The sequence below is a fragment of the Lolium perenne genome, chromosome 3 (genome assembly GCF_019359855.2).
Source record: "Lolium perenne isolate Kyuss_39 chromosome 3, Kyuss_2.0, whole genome shotgun sequence".
NCBI lineage: Eukaryota > Viridiplantae > Streptophyta > Magnoliopsida > Poales > Poaceae > Lolium > Lolium perenne.
The window spans coordinates 235,813,060-235,827,860 of NC_067246.2; the positions used below are offsets into that span (position 1 = coordinate 235,813,060).

Below are 14,801 nucleotides of genomic sequence, written 5' to 3' on the forward strand. Positions count from 1 at the left end.
CTACTACTTCCGCTGCCCGCTGGAACGGGGAGGTGGACGTCGTCTTCATCAACAACCGAACGTGTGACCGAGTACGGAGGTGCTGCCCGTTCGTGGAGCCGGAACCGATCGTGATCAAGATCTTCTACGCGCTTTTGCAAGCGGCAAGTGATCGTCTACCGCAGCAACAAGAGCCTCATCTTGTAGGCTTTGGAATCTCTTCAAGGGTGAGACTCGATACCCCCTCGTTGCTACCGTCTTCTAGATTGCATCTTGGCTTGGATTGCGTGTTCGCCGTAGGAAATTTTTTTGTTTTCTATGCAACGTTATCCTACAGTGGTATCAGAGCCGTGTCTATGCATAGATGGTTGCACGAGTAGAACACAATGGTTTGTGGGCGTTGATGCTCTTGTTATCTTTAGTTTGAGTACTTTGCATCTTTATGGCATAGTGGGATGAAGCGGCTCGGACTAACTTTACATGACCGCGTTCATGAGACTTGTTCCTCGTTCGACATGCAACTTGTATTGCATAAGAGGCTTTGCGGGTGTCTGTCTCTCCTACTATAGTAAAGATTCAATTTACTCTTCTATTGAAAACATTAGTATCAACGTTGTGGTTCATGTTCGTAGGTAGATTAGATCTCTCTCAAAAACCCTAAACCACGTAAAATATGCAAACCAAATTAGAGACGTCTAACTTGTTTTTGCAGGGTTTGGTGATGTGATATGGCCATAATGTGATGATGAATATGTATGAGATGATCATTATTGTATTGTGGCAACCGGCTTGTGCCTTATGGTTGTCTTTAAATTTCATGTTGAGTAGTATTTCAAAGTAGTTGTAATAGTTGCTACATGGAGGACAATCATGAAGACGGCGCCATTGACCTTGACGCTACGCCGACGATGATGGAGATCATGCCCGAAGATGATGGAGATCATATCCGTGCTTTGGAGATGAAGATCAAAGGCGCAAGAACAAAAGGGCCATATCATATCACATATGAACTGCATGTGATGTTAATCCTTTTTATGCATCTTATTTTGCTTAGATCGCGACGGTAGCATTATAAGATGATCCCTCACTAAAATCTCAAGATAATAAAGTGTTCATCCTTAGTAGCACCGTTGCCAAGTCTTGTCGTTTCGAAGCACCTCGTGATGATCGGGTGTGATAGATTCAATAAGTACATATGACGGGTGCAAGACAGTTTTGCACATGCGGATACTAAGGTGGCCTTGACGAGCCTAGCATGTACAGACATGGTCTCGGAACACGTGATACCGAAAGGTAGAGCATGAATCATATGGTTGATATGATGAACACTTTGAGTTTTCGCCATTGAAATCACACCTTTTCTCGTGATGATCGGGTTTAGGTGCGGTGGATTTGGTTCGTGTGATCACTAAGACAATGCGAGGGATATTGTTTTGAGTGGGAGTTCACTTAGGTTTTTAATTATGTTGAATTAAAATTTGAACTCAATTTGTCATAAACTTAGTCTAAACTATTGCAAATATATGTTGTAGAGATGGCGTCCCCAATCAATTTTAATCAGTTCCTAGAGAAAGAGAAACTTAAGAGCAACGGTAGCAACTTCACCGACTGGTTCCGTCATGTGAGGATCTTCCTCTCTCGGCGGAAATCTGCAATTTGTGCTTGATGCACCGCTAGGTGACCCTCTGCAGAAGATGAATCCGATGAAGTAAAAGTTGTTTACGCGACTCGGAAAACTCGGTACTCTCAAGTTCGGTGTGCCATCCGTGCAGTCTGGAATCCGATCTTCAAAAACGTTTTGAGCACCATGATCCTCATGAGTTGATGAATGAGCTGAAAGCTATATTCGAGACTCATGCGGCCGTGGAGTGCTATGAAGCATCGAAACATTTCTTCAGCTGTATGATGGAAGAAGGCAGCTCCGTTAGTGAGCACATGCTCGCCATGACCGGGCATGCGAAGAAACTCAGTGACTTGGGAATAGTGATTCCTAACAGATCGGGATTAATCGTGTCCTTCAATCACTGCCACCAAGTTACAAGAACTTTGTGATGAACTACAATATGCAGAACATGAACAAGGAGTTACCTGAACTTTTTGGCATGCTAAAAGCTGCTGAGATTGAGATCAAGAAAGAGCACCAAGTGTTGATGGTCAACAAGACCACCAGTTTCAAGAAACAGGGCAAGTCTAAGGGAAAATTCAAGAAGGGTGGCAAGAAAGCTGCCACGCCTCCTATGAAACCTAAGAACGGCCCTAAGCCTGATGCTGAGTGCTATTACTGCAAGGAGAAGGGACACTGGAAGCGTAATTGCTCCAAGTATCTGGCTGATCTGAAGAGCGGCCTTGTCAAGAAGAAGAAAGAAGGTATATCTGATATACATGTTATAGATGTTCATTTCACTGGTTCTCGTTCTAGTACCTGGGTATTTGATACTGGTTCGGTTGCTCATATTTGTAACTCGAAACAGGAACTAAAGAATAAACAACAACTGCTGAAAGATGAAGTGACGATGCGCGTTGGAAATGGATCCAACGTCAATGTGATCGCAGTCGGCACACTTCCTCTACATCTACCTTCGGGATTAGTTTTAAGCCTAAATAATTGCTATTATGTACCTGCGTTGAGCATGAACATTATATCTGGATCTTGTTTAATGCAAGACGGTTATTCATTCAAGTCTGAGAATAATGGTTGTTCTATTTTTATGAATAATATCTTTTATGGTCGAGCACCACAAAAGAATGGCTTATTTCTATTAGATCTCGATAGTAGTGATACGCATATACATAACATTGATGCTAAGCGAATTAAACTTAATGATAATTCTACTTATATGTGGCACTGTCGTCTTGGTCATATTGGAGTGAAACGCATGAAGAAACTCCATACTGATGGATTACTTGAATCACTTGACTTTGAGTCACTTGATAGATGTGAAGCATGTCTAATGGGAAAAATGACAAAGACTCCATTTTCTGGTATGATGGAGCGAGCTACTGACTTATTGGAAATCATACATACCGATGTATGTGGACCAATGAGCGTAGCATCGCGCGGTGGTTATCATTATGTTCTAACCTTCACAGATGATCTGAGTAGATATGGGTATATCTATTTCATGAAACATAAATCCGAAACTTTCGAGAAGTTTAAGGAATTTCAAAGTGAAGTAGAAAATCAACGTAACAAGAAGATCAAATTTCTACGATCTGATCGTGGAGGTGAATATCTGAGTTATGAGTTTGGCATGCATTTAAAGAAATGCGGAATACTTTCACAATTGACACCGCCGGGAACACCTCAACGAAACGGTGTGTCCGAACGTCGTAATCGAACTCTCTTAGATATGGTTCGTAGTATGATGTCTCTTACTGATTTGCCGTTATCATTTTGGAGTTATGCATTAGAGACAGCCGCATTCACTTTAAATAGAGCACCATCAAAATCCGTAGAAACGACACCGTATGAATTATGGTTTAATAAGAAACCTAAGCTGTCGTTCCTGAAAGTTTGGGGTTGCGAAGCCTATGTAAAGAAGTTACAACCGGACAAGCTAGAACCCAAAGCGGAGAAATGCGTCTTCATAGGATACCCTAAGGAAACTATAGGGTACACTTTCTATCACAAATCCGAAGGCAAAATCTTTGTTGCTAAGAACGGAACCTTTCTTGAGAAAGAATTTCTCACTAAAGAAGTGACTGGAAGAAAAGTAGAACTCGATGAGATTGATGAATCTATACTCGTTGATCGTAGTAGCGCAGATCGGAAGTTGTACTGTACCGCCTACACCGGCAACAGAGGAAGCTAATGATAATGATCATGAAACTTCGAACGAGGAACCCATCGAACCTCGCAGATCGACAAGGGAACGTGCCACTCCTGATTGGTATGATCCTTGTCTAAATGTCATGATTGTGGATAACAATGATGAGGACCCTGCGACGTATGAAGAAGCGATGATGAGCCCAGATTCCAACAAATGGCAAGAAGCCATGAAATCCGAAATGGGATCCATGTATGATAACAAAGTATGGACTTTGGTAGACTTACCTGATAGCCGTAAGGCTGTCGAGAATAAATGGATCTTCAAGAGAAAAACAGATGCTGATGGTAATATTACTGTCTATAAAGCTCGACTTGTCGCAAAGGGTTTCCGACAAATTCAAGGAGTTGACTACGATGAGACATTCTCACCTGTAGCGAAGCTAAAATCTGTGAGGATTTTGTTAGCAATAGCTGCATTTTTCGATTATGAGATTTGGCAGATGGATGTCAAAACGGCGTTCCTTAATGGAGACATTGAGGAAGAGTTGTATATGGTACAACCCAAAGGTTTTGTCGATCCTAAAAATGCGACAAAGTATGCAAACTTCAGCCGTTCAATCTATGGACTGAAGCAAGCATCAAGAAGTTGGAACCGACGCTTTGATAAGGTGATCAAAGACTTCGGGTTTATACAGTGTCATGGAGAGGCCTGTATTTACAAGAAAGTGAGTGGGAGCTCTGTAGCATTCCTGATATTATATGTAGATGACATATTATTGGTCGGGAATGATATAGAACTATTAAGCAGTGTTAAGGGTTATTTGAATAATAGTTTTTCAATGAAAGACCTTGGTGAAGCATCGTATATATTAGGCATCAAGATTTATAGAGATAGATCAAGACGCCTAATAGGGCTATCACAGAGTACATATCTGGACAAGATTCTAAAGAAGTTTAGAATGGACGAAAGTAAGAAAGGGTTCTTACCTATGTTACTGTGCAAGGTATTGAGTAAAACTCAAGGACCGGCTACGGCAGAAGAAAGAGAAAGGATGTGTAACATCCCCTATGCCTCGGCAGTAGGATCTATCATGTATGCCATGCTATGTACTAGACCGGATATAGCACATGCTGTTAGTTTGACTAGCAGATATCAAAGTGATCCAGGAATGGAACACTGGACAGCGGTCAAGAATATCCTGAAGTACTTGAAAAGAACTAAGGATATGTTTCTTTGTTATGGAGGTGACCAAGAGCTCGTTGTAAACGGTTACACCGATGCAAGTTGGAACACTGATCCTGATGACTCTAAGTCACAATCTGGGTACGTGTTTATATTGAATGGTGCTGCAAAGATGGTGGGCAAGCTCGAAGCGGTGCACGGTGGCGAAGTCTTCATCGAATCGAGTACATAGCGGCTTCAGAGGCTTCATCGAAGCGGTATGGATGAAGAGGTTCATTGTAGAGCTCGGTGTGGTTCCTAGTGCATTGGACCCATTAATCATTTATCGTGATAACATGGGTGCCATCGCCAATGCACAAGAGCCAAGGTCACACAAGAGGCTGAAGCATATCAAGCTGCGTTACCACTCGATTCGCGAGTACATCGAAGATGGAGAAGTAAAGATTTGCAAAGTACACACTGATCTGAATGTAGCAGATCCGTTGACTAAAGCTCTCCCTAGGGCAAAGCATGACCAACACCAAAATGCCATGGGTGTTAGGTATATTACAATGTAATCTAGAATATTGACTCTAGTGCAAGTGGGAGACTGAAGGAGATATGCCCTAGAGGCAATAATAAAGTGGTTATTATTTATATCTTTATGTTTATGATAAATGTTTATATATCATGCTAGAATTGTATTAACCGAAACATTAGTACATGTGTGATATGTAGACAAACAAGAAGTCCCTAGTATGCCTCTTAAACTAGCTTGTTGATTAATAGATGATTAGTTTCATAATCATGAACATTGGATGTTATTAATAACAAGGTTATGTCATTGTGTGAATGATATAATGGACACACCCAATTAAGCGTAGCATAAGATCTCGTCATTAAGTTATTTGCTATAAGCTTTTGATACATAGTTACCTAGTCCTTATGACCATGAGATCATGTAAATCACTTATACCGGAAAGGTACTTTGATTACACCAAACACCACTGCGTAAATGGGTGGCTATAAAGGTGGGATTAAGTATCCTAAAGTATGAGTTGAGGCATATGGATCAACAATGGGATTTGTCCATCCCGATGACGGATAGATATACTCTGGGCCCTCTCGGTGGAATGTCGTCTAATGTCTTGCAAGCATATGAATGAGTTCATAAGAGACCACATACCACGGTACGAGTAAAGAGTACTTGTCAGGAGACGAGGTTGAACAAGGTATAGAGTGATACCGAAGATCAAACCTCGGACAAGTAAAATATCGCGAGACAAAGGGAATTGGTAATGTATGTGAATGGTTCATTCGATCACTAAAGTCATCGTTGAATATGTGGGAGCCATTATGGATCTCCAGATCCCGCTATTGGTTATTGGTCGGAGTGAGTACTCAACCATGTCCACATAGTTCTCGAACCGTAGGGTGACACACTTAAAGTTGGATGTTGAAATGGTAGTACTTGAATTATGGAATGGAGTTCGAATATTTGTTCGGAGTCCCGGATGAGATCCAGGACATCACGAGGAGTTCCGGAATGGTCCGGAGAATAAGATTCATATATAGGATGTCATTTTATGTGAAATAAAATGTCGCGGAATGTTCTATGGAAGGTTCTAGAAGGTTCTAGAAAAGTCTGGAAGAAACCACCAAGGAAGGTGGAGTCCACAAGGGACTCCACCTCCATGGCCGGCCAGCCCTAGTGGGGGTGGAGTCCCAAGTGGACTCCACCATAGGGGGCCGGCCACCCCCCACATGGGAGGTGGGAATCCCACCTTTGGGTGGGAGTCCTAGTTGGGCTAGGTTTCCCCCCTCCTATGGAAGGTTTTGGTTTCGGGTCTTATTCGAAGACTTGGACACCAACACTTGGGATCCACCTATATAATGAGGGGCCAAGGGAGGGGGCCGGCCACCCCAAGACCATAGCTTGGCCGCCCCCCTTGAGTGGCCGGCCACCCCCTCCCAAACCCTAGCTTTGCTCCTCCACTTCATATTGCCCGCGTAGCTTAGCGAAGCTCCGCCGGACTTCTACACCGCCACCGACACCACGCCGTCGTGCTGTCGGATTCAAGAGGAGCTACTACTTCCGCTGCCCGCTGGAACGGGGAGGTGGACGTCGTCTTCATCAACAACCGAACGTGTGACCGAGTACGGAGGTGCTGCCCGTTCGTGGAGCCGGAACCGATCGTGATCAAGATCTTCTACGTGCTTTTGCAAGCGGCAAGTGATCGTCTACCGCAGCAACAAGAGCCTCATCTTGTAGGCTTTGGAATCTCTTCAAGGGTGAGACTCGATACCCCCTCGTTGCTACCGTCTTCTAGATTGCATCTTGGCTTGGATTGCGTGTTCGCCGTAGGAAATTTTTTTGTTTTCTATGCAACGTTATCCTACACTTTATTAATTGGAATTACAACATAACAACTATTATTCGTGGTTTCCGAGCTTACGACCGTTCTGTCTCCTAGGTGGCGTGGCATCTCCCTGGGTGCGCCAGTCGACTGCCACGGGAGACGTGACATCAGAGGTGGAGGATGTTGGGCTAACGTCAAGCCGGAACATGAGGCTGGCGCGGGGCAGGTGTCATCCCTGCAGGAGGTTGGTGTGGAGCTGGAACGGGAGGCTGGCACAGGGCCGGTGTGGTGGGCGTGGGAGGTTGACGTTGGGCCGGTGTGGTCGGCCTGGGAGGCCGGTGTCCAGAAATTAGGTTGGCCGCATGCCCGCATCCACGAACTTTGTGTGATGGATGCACCCACTACGACTGCAAAGCTACATGGGGTGGCCAAGATAGTTGTGCCTAGTATGAAGGCATCTCCAGCGGCCCGACGCAAACGGATATAAAATGACCGTTTACATCTGTGCGAACAAGAAATGGAAAAAACCTAGCTGACTTGTCCGCGCCGACCCATTCAAGGCATAAATTTCTGTAATTATAAGTCATTTTTGCGCACTATGTAAATTACTTTCTATTAATTAAAACTAGTATTATTGAAAAATATACAGCATGCGGGCAGCTCCAAACCCAAACAGGCAACCGCTAAAAACTGACCATTTTCGTATCCCGACGTAAACGAAAATAAGACAAGAAATGGGGAAAGCCCTAGCCCAGCGCGACTGACCGGTTTATCCGCGCCAGATGCATCCATGGCCTAAAATTTTTTAGAGGTCCTATTTTTGAGCACTATGTTGACTACTTTCTATTAACTAAAAGTTTTATTGAAAAAAACACGGCATGCTGCTGGGACAGCTCCCGACCCGAACATGTGAATGGGATCATCCTGCGCCGCACCATACAATGAAATCAAAATCCATTCAAAATCATCATATATAGAACGGATATCTAGTTTAAAATCTCCATTGTCCACTTTTTTCACTTGGAGTCATGATCTTTGTACTTACTTGGTAATGCGAGAGAAACCTGGGGTCCCGTAAAGTGTGGAGTTGGAGAAAAGGCAAGAAAGGGCAGCTACAAACATGTGAATTGGAGTGCAACAACAAGTAATACCAAGAGAATGGGCAGGAGGAAGATGAAATTGTGCATGTAAGTTGAGAAGGCCAGGCAGTTTTGAGATTATGCAGCAGAGCAGCAGGTTTCAAAAACATCAAGGATTGCTCTCAAATAGTGCCTAGTAACACAATTGCAAGAATGTGCACACTGAAATCAAAGCATAAATAGGGGGCACTGTATATGAAACGTGCGTTTTTACGGTACCTTCTACTCTACTTGTGCTATGCACTGCATAAGTATAAACCGATCCAACGGTTAATACGTGTGGGTATCCATGATGACAAAGATTAGGCCCAGAATCCCGTAAGGCTGTGACCCGTGCTCGACGCCGGCGTTGCCGCCTACGACACAGTCGCCCCGTGCTCGACGCCGGCGTTGCCGCCTACGACGCCGATGAACTCTACACCCCACGCATCTGCCTCTGCTTTCGAGACTCTACGTCTCTACCGTGCACTCCTCCGCCTACAGATCCTGTGGGGATGCGGCCAGTAGGTCGGCTGATATCCAAGAATCATTTTCTTCAACCCTGCTACGGATGCATCTGAAACACAAAGCATGAGAAGTTGGAGAATCACCAAAGCTACAAACACTGAGTCTTGATCGCTACATCTCGTTGCACCTGGAAACATCAAGAAGCTACTTGAAAGAATAGGAAGCATCCAGATCATGCGTGTTGATGCTCTTCGGTGCTCCGTAGATGCAGTTAATGTTCATGTCGTTTATAGGGCAAAGTCTTCAGCTTTCAGTTGACCATGCATCGTTGTCGATAGTAACTGCCAGGAATCATTCACATAAGAGCAAGTATAATAAGTCCTAGTCAGCTGGCTATAAGAATTAAAATATTATATTATTGCTTAGTTGGAGGAGAGAGAGGAGGAGAGAGAAGGAGAGTGGGCTCTTATGCAAGAGCCAGCTCTAGCACGTGCTCGTAGGCACTTTGTGAGAGTGAAAGGTGGATCACATATTAATTAAGTACTATATTTTTATAGCTCACTATTGTATATGTTCGCTCTAAGTGACACTTGGCTTATAGCCAGCAGCTGGCTATACTATTGAAATTGCTCTAACCAAACATAGTGAGCATGCCTTGTATAGAGATTATAGAGAGCAATAAATCACCTCATGCATTTCTGTCAATAGTTCCCCATGGTGAAAGATGAATGCATCGGTAGTTATTTGGGCCACAAACTATGAGGACATTATTTTCAGAACATAATACATGGCCATTTAACATGAAAATAGTTAACAATGAATGATACGGAAGTGCAATACAGAAAGGAACCATAAACTTCAAAACACATGTAAAGAGGAACGAACTTTGATCAATACATTGCATCAGCAACAAACTAAATACAGTTCATTCTCCCTTGTGTTCGGTATGGACTAACCTGTTGCTCTTGCCGTTTAGTGAACTGCAAAGCCCGCTTGGCCCTAGGTTCAGGAAATCCAATCTTACGGCATCACCGGGACGTGCCTAGGATTGGGATAGGAGGACGGTGGCGGCGGGTAGGTGGTGATCTTGTGAAGGAGCCTGCCGGCGGGAGGGGCCGAGGCGGCGGGGTGCCGGAGTTGAGCATCGGCGGCGGCATAACGCTGCTGGGCTTGATTTGCGGAAGGAGGAGGCTTGTTTTACAGTACCTTTTACCACTCTCAACCAGGGAGAGGTATGAGTTAAGGCAAAGGTCAGAATTAAGTGAGGTAAATTAGACCAGATAGCCCAGCAAGATGTAAATAATTAAAAAAATATTAGAATAGCAGTATTCGGCCCAGCGCAGTATTTCCCTAATCGATTGGAAATTGCAAGGTCGCGACGTCCAGTAGGCAGCGACGCCGCCACTGAGCAGTGACACCGCCGCCAAAAAGGAAGCGAGGGTTAGAACCTACTCTATTTTTTTGGATGACAGCCCATAGTTGGATTCTCTGGGGCTCTTGGGCCGAGGCCGTCTACGACCTTTTTGTGCGGTGCCGAAATTTGCCAACAGTACGAATTCTACTTGTCATGTCTCTGGCTCCAGTATGAATTGATGTTGGCCGATGGATGAATAAAAATGAAGGATTCTTATTCATTTGAGGGTTACACAAAGCAATTCATGTGAAACAAGCTGTTCAGATTCAGGATGACGCAACCATGCAACATGTGATGTTGTGATCCAAATTCATAAACGAGGTTAACTTTTAACTAGCGGAGCGAGGCTCGGCGCTGGAAGGTTTGGGCCGATAGGGGTGGAGTCTTAAGTTAGCCCATATCCTCTTGCCCTGAAGGGACTCTTGGGGGGCTCGAGGGGCGAAGCCCCAAGAAGGAAGCGAGGGTTAGAACCTACTCTTTTTTTCGGATGACAGCCCATAGTTGGATTCTCTGGGGTTCTTGGGCCGAGGCCCGTCTACGAACTTTTTGTGCGGTGCCGAAATTTGCCAACAGTACGAATTCTACTTCTCAGCTCCAGTATGAATTGATGTAGGCCGATGGATGAATAAAAAATGAAGGGTTCTTATTCATTTGAGGGTACCACAAAGCAGCTCACATGAAACAAGCTGTTCAGATTCAGGATGACGCAACCATGCAACATGTGATGTTGTGATCCAAATTCGTAAAGGAGGTTAACTTTTAACTAGCGGAGCGAGGCTTGCCACAGGAAGGCCTGAAGGGACTCTTGGGGGCAAGAGGGGCGAAGCCCCCCCCCCCCCCCCCCCCCCTTCCCAAATGTTGTTTGTTCTTCGTTTATTTGCTTGTCACTTTTGTAACACAACATATCTACCAAGTTACAGATCCAAACAAGTTTGTACACTAATTATGGTAATCAGGAGTTGCAGAGAAAACATGGGATCACACTTGGCTCATTTTATTTTGTTGCACCAACTGACAGAGGAGACAGGGGACAGGCAAAGGGCAATGCACTTACAGTACAATTACTCGAGATCATCATTTTGTAGATGCTGCGGGCAAATCCTACTAAAATTGGTGATTCCAACAACCAACTTGATTGTCTTTCAGATGCGACTCGCCATGGAGTTAAAACAAACCAGAAGTGCAAATTTACAATGCGATTTAACTTCGCATTCTAATTTACTACTTTCAGTTCCATTTATCCCTACTCCCGTGTAGAGCTCTACTTTCAGTGCATGTGCATTCCAATGGAAAAATCAAATGTTAGCTTGGGCTACGCTGAGCCCTTTATTTTGAAAAATTCGAAAATGGTATTTAGAAGTTCCAGAAAAGTCTGGAAAAAAATCAAGATGTAGTCAAGAATGCATCGTTTTGCAAAATATCAATGTGAAATACTTTGGATTATGGGCTACACAAAAATGACAAAGTCTAACAATTTGTGGGATTTTGGAACTGTGTATTGTTTGGCATGCTCGGATCCATATTTTTATCATTTTTGTCTACATGTATCTTTGGGGCTTTACACAAGGTAATCATGTCTGCGGTTATCTTATCTGATCAATAACAAGCAGAACGCAAGACTATGAACTTTCACAATGTTCATGCTCTATGACTGATATGCGATGTTTCAGTGTTCAAACTTCGAAACCTCAAGCAGTTTTTGAAGATACAGTTTCAGACCTAGGGAGTCAGCCGGTATTTTTCTGGTGTGATCATTAGCAACAATACTATGTCATGTTGATACCTACTTTTCTATCTCATAAGTCACAAGTATGTTTAGCTTCTATTTTTTGTACACAAAAATTGAATTGTAGCAAGGGAGATACATCGATACTATTGAGCAGCAGATCTTTTCAGTGGTATGGAACAAGATCTTAGTTCCTACCTTTTTAGGTTCATAGACCTTTCTGATATCATGTCTTACAAATCCACTATAGAAAACCTGGTAGCAAAACAGTTAGTATAAAGGCACAAATAATTGGACTGGTGAAAGTTTGTAATTGTATGCTTACTAAATAGCTATTTTGTTATTGGGTCGCTTTGTTGCCTAGTAGGTTGGCAGCTCCAAGCTCCAGGCATGGATTTCACATGGAATGTCATCAGTACTAGTTCTGATGATCTATCTAGACTTCTAAAGGAAGCCATTCAAGTTTTGGAAAGCTAAAGGCAAGCTCAAATGCTAATTGTTCGTTATTGGTTCAAATATTTTCTCACTCTTCAGTTCCAATAAATGCATGGTGTTGTTGCGCTTGTGCCAAAAAGCATGTGTTTTCTTTCCATTTTGCTAGTATTTCCATATCTTGGTTGTCCCATTTGCGACTTTTACACCATGACATCGATGAACTATTCTAGAAATGAGTTCGTTTCAATACTGCATTTCAGCTGTTACTATATTCATCTAACATGTTCATAAGCGTTGTAAACGGTTGCCGACGCTCAGATAGTCAGATATCTTGTTGCATTTAGCTCTCAACCAACTCAGATTGTCACATAAATGTGCATTACTCAGCTTGGTCATCTATTCTGAATTTCTGATTGGTTTGTTCTGTTGAAAGAAAGGTTCACCGCAATGAGATTCAGTATGTGATCTTTGTTTGTAGGTGTGACTACATGGGATCGAAGTTCGTGGTTTATGACAACAACCACCAGATGAGGGGCTAAGGCTTTAAACAGTGGGTCGGATTTCACCAGCAGTGGATCTAGTGTGAGGCAACAGTTTTGAAGTTGAACGAGTATCATATGAATGCAGATTATGAAAACCAAGTGGGCTGAAATATACGTTGCAGTTTTCTGTGCCCTCTCACAATAGATCCACGAGCCGCAGAGAAATTCAGCAAAACGAGTTGTTGGAAGATAGCACGATGGCACGAGTTTCTCTTTTTTTTTTGGTAGCAAAAAGGCTGACAAAAATTTGACCAGAGTGGGCTTTAAACAGTGGGTCGGATTTCACCAGCAGTGGATCTAGTGTGAGGCAACAGTTTTGAAGTTGAACGAGTATCATATGAATGCAGATTATGAAAACCAAGTGGGCTGAAATATACGTTGCAAGCCGCAGAGAAATTCAGCAAAACGAGTTGTTGGAAGATAGCACGATGGCACGAGTTTCTCTTCTTTTTTTTTAGCAAAAAGCTGACAAATATTTGACCAGAGTGGGATTTGAACCCAAGCCCTTTCGGACCAGAACCTTAATCTGGCGCCTTAGACCAACTCGGCCATCTGATCGATTATGCCATCAATATTTGCAGACTGAATACATTATTTGGATGGCCGGGTCAAGGCAGCTTCTGCTGAGAACTTCCAACTAGTTGCCCCATCTGGCACTGGTTTGCGATGAGGTATTCAGCAGAACGGGACTGTAATCCTTCAGTTCAGAAATTTTGAAAAAAATGACGTTTTTCCAGTGGGCTATTGGCGGCCTCTGTTGGCATTCCAAGCGTTTGCCTGCCTCACTAATTTTGGCACGAAGTTGGCCGGTAGATAGGTAACCCAACTCGGTGCCATATCCTCTAATGGTCGAATCCCCTCCCCTGGCAATCAAATGCTCACGCGGTTAATTTGACGCGGCAGCGAATTAATTCCCTTTTGTAGTTTGTCGTTTTGTGTTTAAATGCATGCACATGTAGCTGTCCAATATGCAACGGTCCCTATTTTATCGCGTAGTGTTAATTGCGTTCACATGTAGCTGTGTGTTCACACTAACAGCTAGTGTTTCTACTTGCAAGTTGCATGCGGCTAAGAGCGTTTACACTACATGCATGCAACGAGTATCTCATGGTTTGCATTTAATGAGCAAACTTTTCAGCACGTTGTTGCACGCGCACAAAGCATCTCGCTCTTTCTTTTCCAGCACGAGGCAGGCTCTCAATTCTCTTTTTTTTCAATTTCGTTTTAACAAAAAAAAATTGCAATTCCGTTTTTGTTGTTATTTCGTACGGTAATTCATGTTTTTTACATTAATTTTCTTAATTCCCTTTTTCGGGCTAGTGGTTTTTTAAGGGGAAATAACGGGAGGGAGATTCACTTGCAACTCAAATGAACAACCACTTGCTAATCAAAATTAAGTACTGTTTTTTTTAAGTTGTAAGCTAACAAAAGTTTCTAAAATTTTCTAAACTAAATTTACTTTTTAGGGTTGTTGGGTATTTAAATTTACCGTTCATAAATAACGGGGCACCAGGTTGATAACTTGCAAATAAAAAAAGAGTCACTAAAATATTCTAAATGAAATAATTTTAGGCTTGGTAGTTATTTATTTTTACTATTGATAAATAATGGAGCACCGGGTTGATAGCTTGGAAACCAAAAAAAATCTAAAATATTCAAATATAATACTTTTTAGGGTTGATAGTTATTTTATATTTGCCGTTGATAAATAACTGAACACCGGGTTGATAGTTATTTATTTTTACCGTTGATAAATAAGAGGCACTGGGTTGATAGCTTGTAAAAAAAAGATTCGCTAAAGTATTCTAAATGAAATACTTTTTATGGT

The 14,801-nt window shown here is 42.9% G+C and overlaps 1 non-coding gene across 1 annotated transcript; it reads right to left on the minus strand.

Annotated features, from left to right (window-relative positions):
* Positions 1–13,450: 13,450 nt before the first annotated feature.
* On the minus strand, positions 13,451–13,531 carry TRNAL-AAG (transfer RNA leucine (anticodon AAG)). Its single transcript has one exon. It is a non-coding gene; the product is annotated as a tRNA-Leu (tRNA).
* Positions 13,532–14,801: the final 1,270 nt, after the last annotated feature.